The sequence below is a fragment of the Taeniopygia guttata genome, chromosome Z (genome assembly GCF_048771995.1).
Source record: "Taeniopygia guttata chromosome Z, bTaeGut7.mat, whole genome shotgun sequence".
NCBI classification, from domain to species: Eukaryota; Metazoa; Chordata; class Aves; order Passeriformes; family Estrildidae; genus Taeniopygia; species Taeniopygia guttata.
In genome coordinates, this window is record NC_133063.1 from 45,587,871 (window position 1) to 45,600,991 (window position 13,121).

The following is a 13,121-nucleotide window of genomic DNA, read 5'->3' on the forward strand; positions in this document are numbered from 1 at the left end:
GATTTGGGTTGTCTGGGCATTTTAAAGGGATGTGTGTCCCTGAACAGGACACAGATTTTGCACCCACGTAATTTTAATTCTTTTTTTTAGCTCTTTGGATAGCTGTAGTCAGTTAATTCACTTCTCTACACCCTACCATAAAGCAGGATTGCTGTGTCTCCTGTAGGACCATCCTTCTTCAGAGAGACTGCTCTGGGATAGCAGCCCTGGAGTCTGTCATCCCCATGCCAGGTTCAAATTCTCCCTGAACCTTGGCCACACTTAGTACCACTTTTTTTTCCTGCACTGCGAGAACACTACAAGCAGGATCTCTTCAAGGGCAAATGTCTAGGCATGTTAAGACAGAGGGTAGAAGATCAGATACCCATCCTGAAGGTAAACATGGGAGTTCAGAGTACTCAATGAAGTAAGCTGAGGACCCCAGATCACCCCACTGCTTGTAGGCTGCAGGAGGAAAACAGGCAGCTTTAGGGTAAAAGCTAAGCTCTGTTGGAGGCAGGGGGTGGAAAACAAGCTGTGTTCAGAGGATGTTTGCAGCTGACACTCTCTGCCCTGCAGGTCTTTCCTGTGTCTGACTTGCCTCAGAGCAGGGCAGGCTCTCACCCATCCCTCTACCAGGAAAAGCAGTGTATTGCCACGTCCTGCCCAGCTGCAGAGCTCTTTTCCACACACTGCAGCATCTCTGCCTGGGACATCAAAGTGCCAAGCTCCTGCTCAAGGCATTGTTTCTGTTCCCAGCTGGCACCTGAGCTGCTGCTTGGCTGGGGTGGCCACCAGCATTGTTGCCAAGAGCCCCTCAAGCCTCTCATCCCTCCCTCACATTTAATGACTTCCATGCAGGGAAATCTGCTGGAAGTAAGGTCTCAGCCTTGTGTCAAGTCAGCTACAGGGACTCCTACTGCAGGTAGGCATTTGGTTCCTGCTTTCCAAGGAGAGTGTCTGGACACCCAAGCTGCTGGACAACCAAGCTCCCAGCATATCCCTCACACAAGCAACTTGTGGCAGGGAGGCAGACAGCTGTAGGTGTGATAAAAAGCCTCTGGTCTCCATTACTGCTCATGACAATTCCTGCCTGGCTGCTGCTTTACAGCCTCTCTGGATCCCAGCCACCAGCAGCAACTTTCCCAAACCTCTCCAGAAGATCCCAGGAAAGGATTTTTGCTGATTATAACTTCCAAATCATTTTTTCCTTCATCTCAGTGGCCTGGGTCAGATTCCTCAGGCTTATCCCTGAACCTTGAGCTGAGTAGACCAACCCATCTGCGTCCATGCACACACTCTTGCATTCCAAAGTTGCCTCCAGAATTGACTTCTAGTTAGTACAGATATTTACCTCCTGTCCAATTTGCAAGTAATTTCTGAGTGCAGCCTCAATGATTCTGCCAAGTAAGAATCAGCTCCTAACTTTGGAGGTCTTTATCCTCCCTGTTACCAGAAAAATCCAGTTACTTGGCTGGAGGAGCTCCTGTTCCTCCCTGTTCCTGACAGGGCCAGGACTGCTACACTCAGCTCTGCTCCACTCCCCCAGTGATTCACTGCTAGACACCTGCAGGTATTGTGGCCATACCTGCAATGTCAGAGTCCTCACTTTTTTAAGGGGAGGATAATTACACTCCTGTGCAGGATTTTTAGGAGAGCTGGGCAAACCAGTTTGGTCATCCCTGTCCTCAAGGACACATCCTTGTATTGCCTGAGAGCAGCAGGGGAGGAGTGACTCAGGGGCAGGTCCAGGGTGAGTTGCTGGGGTGTCCATTGTCCATTGTGCAAATCCCTCAGCATCCCCTATGCACCCCAGCTGTTCCTGGGATGGTATGTAATGGCCAACTGGTTTGAAAGAATGAGTTCAGGGTCTGTTTTGGAGGCACTGAGGGGAGTTTAGGGGACTGGGGGCACAGGACAGGTCAGCTCCTGGATTTGTCACCTCAGGGCAGCCCAGCCAGCTCTGCAGTGAAGGGCAGGACCACTCATGCTTGCCCCAGAACAGGTTCTTTAAAGCATTTCAGCACATAGTGAGTCATTAACTACACTTAATCATACAATGCTAATAGTAGTAATATTAATTTTTAAAAAATTACTGCATTCTGTACCATATGCTTGCCCTTGCAGGCATCATGTGCCTCCTCCTATACTGCCTAGACCAAAGAGCTACTGCTGAGCTCCTGCTTCTTGTTATGGTTCATCCTTGCTGCTCAAAAACACCTGGGGCATTGGAGGAATGTTCCCTGCACTCTGTCCCTAGAAATCTTGGACTTTCTGGCTCAGGTGAGGCCATTCCCAGGTGGGCTTTCAACAATAGTGAGCATCCCCAAACTCTGTGTACCAGCATCTCCTCAGCATGATCTTTTGGAGCCCCGTCTTTCCTAAGAGATACAGACAAATAGCAATGTGGCATCATCAATGCACCTCTCGGAAAATCCCACTCTGCCACGCTGGGAGCATGTGGGGCCACATCCTCGGTGCTGTCTTTCCTGGGAACAGCACCTGAGCACCGTCAGCCCTCAACCCACCACGATGGTGACGCCCTTCAGCACACGGCTCAAAGCGCATGAGTGCAGCCCCGCACGCACACCTGTGTACACACACATCCCTGCTCCCTTCGCCCCAGCCTCAGGAATGCTGCCGGCATCACGCGCAGCTGCCCGGAAGGGGCTGCGGTCGATGCGGCTGTCGAGCAGGTTTAGCGGTCACGTTGATCCCGACTTGTGCTGTGTCCACCTAACCCCCGCACCAGCTTGTCTTCTCCTAGGGTCTTCCCAAAAACACCACTGCTGTGGAAATGCTCCGCTCCCCTGGCAGCTGTGGAGAGCTGAACTTACAGCCAAAACCTTGGCACAAACCTGTAGCTTGGTATCACCTGCAGGTGTCTGCATGCAGAGCCAGCCAGAGCTCTCCCCTTCAGGACTTTTGCATTCATCCCCTAACCCTCTTTGGCCACCCCATGGCTGTGGCTGTTGTTTTTTTTTTTTTAGCAAGTACCCCAAAATGTCATCCCAGTGATAACACCTTGACACGGCACTTCTCACTGCCTAACAGCTTCACCCAGATTTGATGGATTTTCTTGCTGCTTCTGTGGAGTGGGGGCTCTGTTCCACTTCAATAAATCTGCATTTCATTGCAGGATTAAATAGTTCCTCCCTTTGGTTTCTGTAGTATTTTCAAGTGTTTTAAATTTTCAAGTATTAATATATGACAGAGTCATTCGTAACTCCCAAAAATAACCTGGCACACAGGCTAATGACACACTTCCATAATGTTTGACTGTTCATCCCAGGTATGCCCATATCACAGAAATATGTAGCTACTGAGTCATCTTCACAATGGCCAAGAAGTGGAGGACTTAATCAGGGCAAAAGGGTAGGGTAAAGTAGATGTTTGTCGTTTTAACTTCAAAACATTGAAGTTTTAAACAAAAGCTCGAAGGCTTCACCCCAGGGTTCAGGCAGATACCCAGCACATTCCTGGCAGCTGAAAAATTAGAGTCGAAGGAGAGCTGGAGGCCAGACCGCCTGCGGGATGGGGTCAGAGGGATACCCAGGTCCCTTCTGGGGCTCAGGGACCACAGGCAAAACCATGTTGCACTGATTAAAATGAGTGATGATTAAATCATCACTCCTTTCTTGGATGGATTATTGTTTGTTAAGTCTCACCTGGTTCATTAAGTCTCAGCCATCTGCACTGGGAGATAGAAAGTACTTTGCACTCTCCTTCCACCAGCAGAAGCCACAGCTTCAGGGCTCACAAGGGCAACACTGAGGTTCACAGGATGGTACAACGGCCACAGCTCTCCTGGGTGGGTTAAATGCTCAGATGGTGTGTTAGACACCCCGTCTGAAGTAAAAATCAAAAAAGGAAAGCTTAACTAATCCATACACATATGTCAGGGGCAAAGAGGGAGAGACTGATTTTTACTGTCTGAAGCCAGACTCTGTCAGCTTTATCTGAAAACTGTGGTGATCTGAGTTACATAAAGAGAACTAATGAGAAGCTGATATGCTTTGAAATGTTTCGGCAGTTTTTCGTCCTCTTAAATTACCAATTTGCCTCTTGCGTAGATTGTTTTGTGTACCTTGTTTTTATTCTCTGGTCTCTTTGTTTACTTTATTCAACAGACAAGAGAGCAAATTTACCTTATTTCCTGTCTGTTGCTGGGTTGGATTTACACATAGCAACAAGGAGGAGAAATCCTTTTTTTTCCTGGTAATAAAAAACAATGCGCAGTCTCTAAAAATCACATTGGAGACACTGAAGGAAAGTAAATTCTCTGCCCCCTTTTCTCTTGCAATCTTGTCATGCTTTATCAGTGTTGAGATGGTATGCCTTGCCTGTTCCACCAAAGCACCCCTCAGCAATCTCCCTGCAGTAGTATAGTTCTCTGTTTCCCAGCCACAACAGAAAAAAATTCAGTCTTCAGGGCAGCTCCTGAGACAAAGGGAGTGGAGAGGCCCAGGAACGTGCAAATGTGAGTTCTATTTATTTTTGGCTAAAACCTCTGATTGCCAAATCACCTGATAATGTAGTACCCTCCCTGCCTTTCATCCAAACCTAACTTGCATATTGCTGAGCAAACATCAGCTAAGGTGATGGTGGTGATGATGATGATGACAATGATGACTACTTGATTAATTAAAGTCTTCAAGCACACCTGACTCAGCTCTGTAATTTTTTATTCTTTGGTTCAGCACCCCCTATTCCAATGACTCCTCAAGACAGGTATGTTACATACTCATTCACCTGATGGGGAACAGAAGCAAGGCAGTGGAGGATTTTGCTGGAATGCAAATTCAGGAATTCAGGAAGAGCATTCAGGAAATTCCCTCGCAGTTCTCCATTTTGCTTTTGCTTCTCATAGAAACAGATTAAGCAACAGTGTTGACTGTGTCTCTGCCACATCCCTCCTAAGTTGTGATTTTCAGCCTACAGGGTCTGCCTCACCTCCAGATGCACGTGTTTCAGAGCTGTTTTGTGGAATTTGGCAGCTCAGCTGGGTGGGGGAGAAAGACCAATGTCTTCCACCATGGGGAGGAAGATAGTGAGGCACTCTGAAACACATTACTAGCCACTCAAGGCTCCACCAAAGATGGTGCTCCCAGAAATCAGCTTCAAAGCTCTGCCACTCCAGGAATATCTTACAAAATACTTACCCTGTAAATGTTGAATCCTCCATTTGCACTGAAATGAGTCCCCAGCATGTGGCCTTACTCCATGGTGTGCTTTTGGGCTGGAAGGGAGAAGCACTTTGGCTTTGGGCTGGGATGAACCCCTGGCCCCTAAAGCCCCTGCAAGGCTGCTCTGCCAGCCAGAGCTGTCATCTGCTTAGGTCAGAGACATCTTCTTCCCCAGCAGGGAAGACACGTTTGAGCTCTACATACAGGTTCTTCCACGAAAATAACAACTGGGCATCAGCTTTGGGGAATCTTGGCAAATCTTTGCTGACCTTTAGTTTGATCTCAAAGAGTAGGAGTTACCTGTCCTGGCTTAGAAACCTGGGAGAGACATAACCCAAGATGAGTCAGGGGAACACGGGCTGAGACCAGATGCCTCCTGGAGGTGCTGACGGCTGCACAGAGAGCTGAGGGCTTTGTGCAATCTAATATTCAGGTGGGTCCAAAAGTCCCAAAACCCAGGGATGTCAGGCATGCCTCCCAGCTGAAAGATACCTCATCCTGCCCTGATGCGCACTACCAAGCCATAGGTAAAAGATTTCCTTGTCCCCTGGGAGATGGGCCTCTGTCCTGAAAGAGACTGGTTATTGTACCCAAGTTTTATGCGGAGATGAATGACTCTGCTGTCGTTTGGGGTTTCCTTTGCCTCCCCTCTACCTGGTATGGGAGGAAACACAAAGAGACAGATTGCACAGGAAGCAAGTCTTGTGTTCTGTGTGAGGACAGCAGCAAAAAACATCCCAGGAAGAAAGTATGGGCATGGGACAATTTGAAGTAGCCTGGCAGATAGTGGGTATCTCATTTTGGGGAATTTTCCTTTGGTTTGTTTTTAAACAACCTGTGCAGTCGTACCCAAGATGCACTGAGCTTTTTATTAAAGGAATGGAGACAAAAGGTCTCTGTGTCCATGGGAGGAACAGCTGTGTTGGCTGGGAATCTTCTGCAACAAAAAGACACCACAGGAAAAGTTATAGTACAGCCTGCAAAGTTACAAGGGGCAGAGTGTGGCTGGACAGAAACGGACCATTTATCATTTTCTCCTCTGTGAGGATGAGGGCATCAAAAAAGCTATGAGGTGGCAGGATCAAAACAAGCCCCAAGGAAATGATTCTGCACCCAAACAGATAATTAGATTGGGTAGCTGTTAGGTACAGGATGTTGCAAATGCTTAAAATTTATTTGCCTTCAAAAATAACTAAAAGATTAATGGGGGAAAAATTTGAAGGCTATTATGTATAAGAACACTTCTGGCTCAGGGAGTCTGAGTCACAAAAAAAGGGTTGTACGTTGAAGAAATATTCTGGGGAAGTATCACTTGTCCTTACACCAAGGGTGGACTTGCATGAAGAGAAGTGCTGGAGTAGATGGCTCCTTGTGGGCTATTTCTAGATTCCAGAATAGAGAAGCACCCAGCACTGAAACTTGCTGCTAGCCATGACAAGTTTGCTATCTACCTGTGTGAATCTGCCCCAAGATCTCACCGCTGTGCTGTGCCAAGCACTTCCTGGAGGTTCAGAAGGGACAGGACATGTGACCCCCAGCAGGTGGGGACAGAAGATAATGCCTATCAGGACCAGTGCAAGCAGGTCCTTGATAAGACAGTGTCTAGGGAATCACTTAGTGCAGTGCCTTGATAGAGCAGCAGCTGCTGTCTCTCAAGCCAAGAAACCAACCCTGAAGGGCATGAGATAAATGGAAGGCAGAGGGAACCATGACCTGGCAGTCAGAATTTCCAAATTTCCTTCTTCATTCCTGTGACATAGGAAAATGAGATAAAAAGGGAAAATATTCAAAGCAATACATACCTCAAGCAGGCACAGCTCATCCCAGCTGATCCAGACCCAGCTGTAAGACCAGGCTCTGAAAGCTTGTGCAATATTTTCATACCCTGTGAACTGTATGAGGAATGGACTGGCAGGAGCAGAATTCAATGTCATCTCAACAGATTGGAACACTATTGAATCTTTTGGGCTGTTTTTACAGCTGAGTCTATAAAAGAGGCAAGTTCACTGCCCCCAAAACAGCTTCCAAGTCTTTAAGCCTTCCATTACCCCCATGTTAGTATTTTCCATTGGATGGCTGTACACTGTACTCTGTACATCTAGGGCTCTGCAAAGCATTGCCATCCCTCTCTTCTTGTGCAAACTATCTCTGGTGCAGCTGGTCTGAGTGCTGACAGAGATCCTCAAAGTCTCAGGTCTCGCTCAGCAACCACCTCCAATGTCAATAAAATATGACTCAAATGGCCTCATTGCCAAACTGATTACCACAAAACACAGGCAGGGATGGGATGCTCTCCAGAGGGACCTGGACAAGTTTGAGGAGTGGGCCCATGAGAACATCATAAAGTTCAAGGCCAAGTGTTGGTGCTGCATCTGGGCTGGGACAATCCCTGGTACTAGCCCAGGCTGGGCATGAACAGACCCAGAGCAGCCCTGCCCAGAAGGGCTTGGGGGTGCTGTGGGTGAGAGGCTGCACATGGCCTGGCCATGGCACTCACAGCCCAGAGAGCCAAACGTGTCCTGGGCTGCATCCAGAGCCCCGTGGGCAGCAGGGGAGGGAGGGGATTCTGCCCCTCTGCTCTGCTCTGCTGAGACCCACCTGGAGCTCTGCATCTCCAGCTCTGTGGTCCATAGTATTAAAAAGTACAGACTTGTGTTCTGGTTTAGAGTACAGTGGCTGGGAAGAGTTAATTTTCTTCACAGTTGACTTTCTTCACAGTTATGGAGCTGTGTTTTGAGTTTGTGCTGAACACAGTGTTAATAATATAGACATGTTTTTGTTATTGCTCAGCAGTAACAAACAGCCAAAGCCTTTTCTGCTTCTCCTACCACCACACGGGGAGAAGACTGGGGGTGCAGAGGAGGCTGGGAGTAGGCACAGACAAGACAGGTGACCCTAAACTGATCAAACTGATTCCAGACCATTCAAACTGATATGAAATCATGCTCAGTATATAGAGCCTGGAGAAGGAGGTAGGGAGACATTTGGAGTGATGACATTTGTCTTCCCAAGTAACCATTAAGTGTGATGGAGCCCTGCTCTCATGAAGACGGCTGACCACCTGCCTGCCCATGGGAAGCAGTGGATTAATTCCTTGTTTTGCTTTGCTTGCGTGTGTGGCTTTTGCTTTTCCTATTAAACTGTCTTTATCTCAAGCCACAAGTTTTCTCACTTCTACTGTTCCAACTCTCAGCCCAATCCCACCAGGGAGAGTGGCTGCCTGGGGCTTGGCTGCTGCCTGGGGCTAAACCACTACAGCCTGTCAAAGAGGTGGTAGATGCCCCATCCCTGGAATCGTCAAGACCAGGCTGAACAAGCACCTGAGCAACCTGCTCTAGTTGAAGATGTCCCTGCTCACTGCTAGGGGGTGGAACCACTTGGCCTTTACAGGTCCCTCCCAACCCAAGCCATTCTGATTCCATGATTCAATAAATGAGAATCCTTTTGTTTTCTCCTGCTTTACCAAGGTTTTGTAAATACCTTAATGGATAGGAAAAGCCAGGAGCTTCATAAGCTTCTATTTTCCAAGAGTCCCAGATAAAATATTACTCAAATTACTTTTATTATTTATTAATCATCAGAATATGAGGAGTAACAGCAGGATAATTTAATTGTACTCTGTTATCAGAATTTTTGACTTTTGCAGGTTTCTAGACAGCAAGTAGATGTGAAAGAAGCATATATATATATATATATATATTTCATCTATATGTGAAAGTATATGGATGAATAAACAAAAATGAGGTTAGGGCAGTAGAGTCAATGGGACAATATTTTCACATGTATGAAGAAACCCCACAGAAAAATGCCCTATGACATTGAAAATTGGAAGAAGCAGCTATATACTGTCATAGGAAAAGTTAGGCATACTGTTTGCAAAACCTCCCTTCTAATTTCTTTCGCTCATAAGCATTCAAGTAAATTAAAGTATGTCTCACTCTAGGGAAAATCTCTGCATTTCTGAAGCTAAGCATGTGTTCTGATGCTAAGGGGAGGATCTGAGTGTCCTGACAATGCTCACCAGTGCTGCACTTAAATTTAAAAAAAAAAAACAGATAAATATATTAAAAATGGATGCTGAGAGAAAAACATGCTTGAAGTGGAGAAAGGCTTCTATCTAAGTTTTGTGGCCTTCATGGAATGTTGGCTGCTTGTTTGAAGAGAGAAGAATTCACTCCTCTGAAAATTGTTACTGATTCCTCTGTTTTCTATCTTGCAACCCCTACTCTGTACATTTTTCCTGAAGAGGGAGAGGACTCCACCCGGTAGGCCTTTTCTGCTTTACCCCACTCCCATAGTGAAGGAGCAGCATAAAGAGAGAAATAGCTAAAACTTGCCCTTTTTTGGTTCTTCTTGACCTCCGGCAAGTATGCTCACAGGTTTTTTTAATTTCCCCAGGGCAAAAGCAAAGAAAGGCCTTTGATTATCTTGGAGATAGGGAGATGCAGACCCATAAGACCAGACTGCAGCCAGCTCACCCAGCTGAAAGCCACCCCTGCAGCACCAGTGACTGTGTCAAAGACAAGAAGAAAAGCATATTAATTTAAAGCACTGTGCAAATTAGGGTCCAGATGCAAAGGCTTAGCTCTTAAACTCCCTCCCTCCTATTCTTCTAGATCCTTGAAATGTCCACACATAGGAAAAACAAACCCAATTGAGATAAAAACCACAGCTTATTGTTTGGGACAGCATCAGAGCTTTCTCCATCTTTAAAATTCTTCTGAATGGATGGTCCCTGATGTAGATCCAGACACAAACATGGCTTTTGGCTCTTTTTGCATCTTTCCTGCCCTTGAATTGGCAACTGAAAGTTAGAAGAGGGGAAGAACCCATCCTACAGACCAGGCAAAAGATCTGAGATGTGCTAGATGGACAAGGAAATGGGATATGCCAAACCTACTGTGGATTGAGAACTTCAGGTTGGTACAGCCAATAGGTTCCCTGCAGGATGGAGAAGCATGAGGCTAATTAATGGAAATCTCACAGCAGGTAAACAAGTCTGGAGGAGATACACCTGGCCCTACAGGCAGCTGTAGATGGGAATGAGATGTTGGCACAACAAAGCATTGAGGGACAGCACCTGCAGGGCACAGCCATGCAGGCCTGTCCATGTGCCCCAGAGACCCTTTTGCAGGTCTGAGCCCTCCAGCCTCAGTCACAAAAACAAGGCAGAAATAAAACTGTGGTTACCCCAAGGTCTGCAGCAGGTGCTGATGGAAATGGGGTAACCAGCAAGGGGTGGTTGGAGGGGACAGGGACGCAGAGCAGCTGGTGGAGCCAAGAGGAAGATGATCAAGCCCCTGAACAGTCCCTGCAGGCCTCCATGCCTCCCTTCTCCAAGAGGGTGTATGAGCACTGCTCTCCAACATGGACAATGCTGGACGATTTCAGTCTTGTGAACTCAGTGGTTTTCTATTTGTTTTTTTAAGACCCCATAGGAGTGCTTTCCAAATTTCCATGGACAGCAAGCACCAGGGTGGAGATGACAGCATCTCTCAGCATGCTCAGGCCAGGCAAGAAGGCTTCTCCAGACTTGTTCACCTGTCTGGGAAATTTGCATCAATTAACCTCCTAGTGATTCAGGCTCCTGCAGGAAAGTTCAGCCTCTTCCTTTCTACATATGAGTGCCCAGAGCAGTTTTCAGGATTGGTTCCCCTGCCCAATTCTGCTCCACACCCACCACAAAGCAGTTTCCAGAGCTCACAGTCTACTGGTACACGCAGCAGAGTGAGACATTGCATGTGACACACAAGCACACAAGCCCTGTAAGCAGTTTTTCAGAGGAACATCTCGTGGTTAGGAAGTTGGAGGTGGAGATGCTAAGGGAGGATCCCCTGCCCCAAACCCTCACTGGACCTTTTCACCCAAGAGATTCCCTCTGCTATTCAGCCATCCAAGCCTGCTGGCCATACCTTGGGCTTGGTGCTTATGCTGCAATTTAGTTTTCTTCCTCTGGATCTGATCATATTTAATGTGGGAGGAGTCAAGAAAAGGCCAAATTCAGCCTCAGCAAAGCAAGGTCAAATTCAACTCACTTGTCCCTCCCTGTTTCCTACTAGTAAGTCTTCTTGGGGTCAGTTTTCAAGGACAAGACCTGAGCTGTGCATCTTCATTTATGCCTTGCTGGGCCTGCATTTTAGTTACTGGCAGAAGGTGCAGGAGAGCAGCCCACGGAGACCACCCAATGTATGGCAACGTGTGAGAGCACTGTAAGCTCAGCTGATAGCAGCTGATATCATGCCATTCAGCACAGAACATGGTGTTGATGCCCCCAAGCCAAGAGACTAGAGAGCTTCCTCCTCCTCCTCACTCATCATCTGCAAAATGCTATCCGTCCTGACCATGGCTTCTGCCATGAAATACAAGGAGATACAAGGAGCTGCCTGCTCTGAGGGTAAAAGCAGGGTTTGGTGAATCCACCAGCTTCTTCATGTACTCCAGCTCCTTCACTCTGCTGCCAATGCCTGCCTATAAGAGCTGTTAGTCCCTCTTTGATGGTCACCCACCCTCCAGGGATGGACAGTCCCACTGAGCTGACCCTGCAGGCAAGGTGAAGATGAAACACTAGGGATGTTGGCTTAGGCTGATGTCTCTCCCATAACACACTCCAGTGTGCTACCTGTGCTACCTGTGCTACCTTATCCCAGTGGTGCTGGCATCCACACCATCTCAGCCACACCAGAATGCTGGAGACAGGGATGCCTTGTGCAGCAAGAAGGACCCAAAATTCCAGTTCCCAACACAGAAACTATTCCTGGGACTGAACAATATGGATATCCCAGTCACAGCCCTATCAATAAAGAATTATGTTCCACAGATTGTTGCTTTGGAAGGGGGTAAGAGTCACTTCGGGTTTCAATAGAATCCTGATGGGCCCCTTCCAACTCAGCATTTGCTATGATGCTGTGAGATCATGAATCTGTGAAGACAACAGCACATACTTCCACCTCTCTGGGCAACTGGAGAAATGTCCCTGGAGCTGGCAGCTTGAAAAGGCTCAGATATTCTGCACACTGAGACCAGAATGGAAGGTGTAAGGTGACCTGAACAGCCAAGTACACAAACTCTTGGAAATTCAACCCACTAAGGTCACAGTCGTCACACTCTTTAGACCCTGGAATCACAGCTGAAATAGTATTGTAATGCACTTATAATTTATTCATTAGCTGAATGGGAGCAGCACGCATTGTGATGGCACTCTTTTATCAAGCCCTTTTGATGGACTTCATCCATTTTAAAAGAGCAAACTGGAGTCGAAAAGCAAAAAAAAAAAAAAAAAAAAAAAGTAAAGCCAACTTTATTCAAATTAAAACAAGCAGAAAAAAGGCCAAATCAAAATAGGAAAAAAAGAAAAAGCTCCACTAAAGACCTGTTTTTATTTTCATTTTTCTTCTCTTTTGCTCTGAATCTTCCAAACTTTGCATTGCCCTGCTGGTGGCTACTTTGATGTAGGAGGTTCATGTTAACCCAGATGCTCCTGATTGATGCTCAAAAGCATATTTTCATCCCTGTGAGTTCTGCCTGAGGATAAGCTTGCCCCATTTTTAGGTAAAAGAGAGCCAGAAGGAGAATTGTGGACAGACTTTTATTCTCAAAGATTGATAATTACTTCCCTTCAGTACTCTGATGCTCTGCTCCCCAGACAGAGGAGCCTATATAGGTGTCAATGTGAAGGTGTGCCATTGCATTTTTTTTTTTTTTTTTTTGAGGAGATACTCACCCTATGCACTAATAATGTATTGTTCACTTGGGCAGCAGACCAGATAATCCCATTTTGATTTTCCTCACTAAATGCTCAGGGAGTTCTATGGAGAAATCTTTCTTTGGCATCAGGCTATTTGTGTCAGGGCTGAGATCTATCATGATGGTCCTTGTCTGTCATCTGGTCTGGGACTGGGGTATCTAGTGTAAATAAAAGAAGCAACCCCAGATTCCTCTGTTACTGCCCCGCCCAGG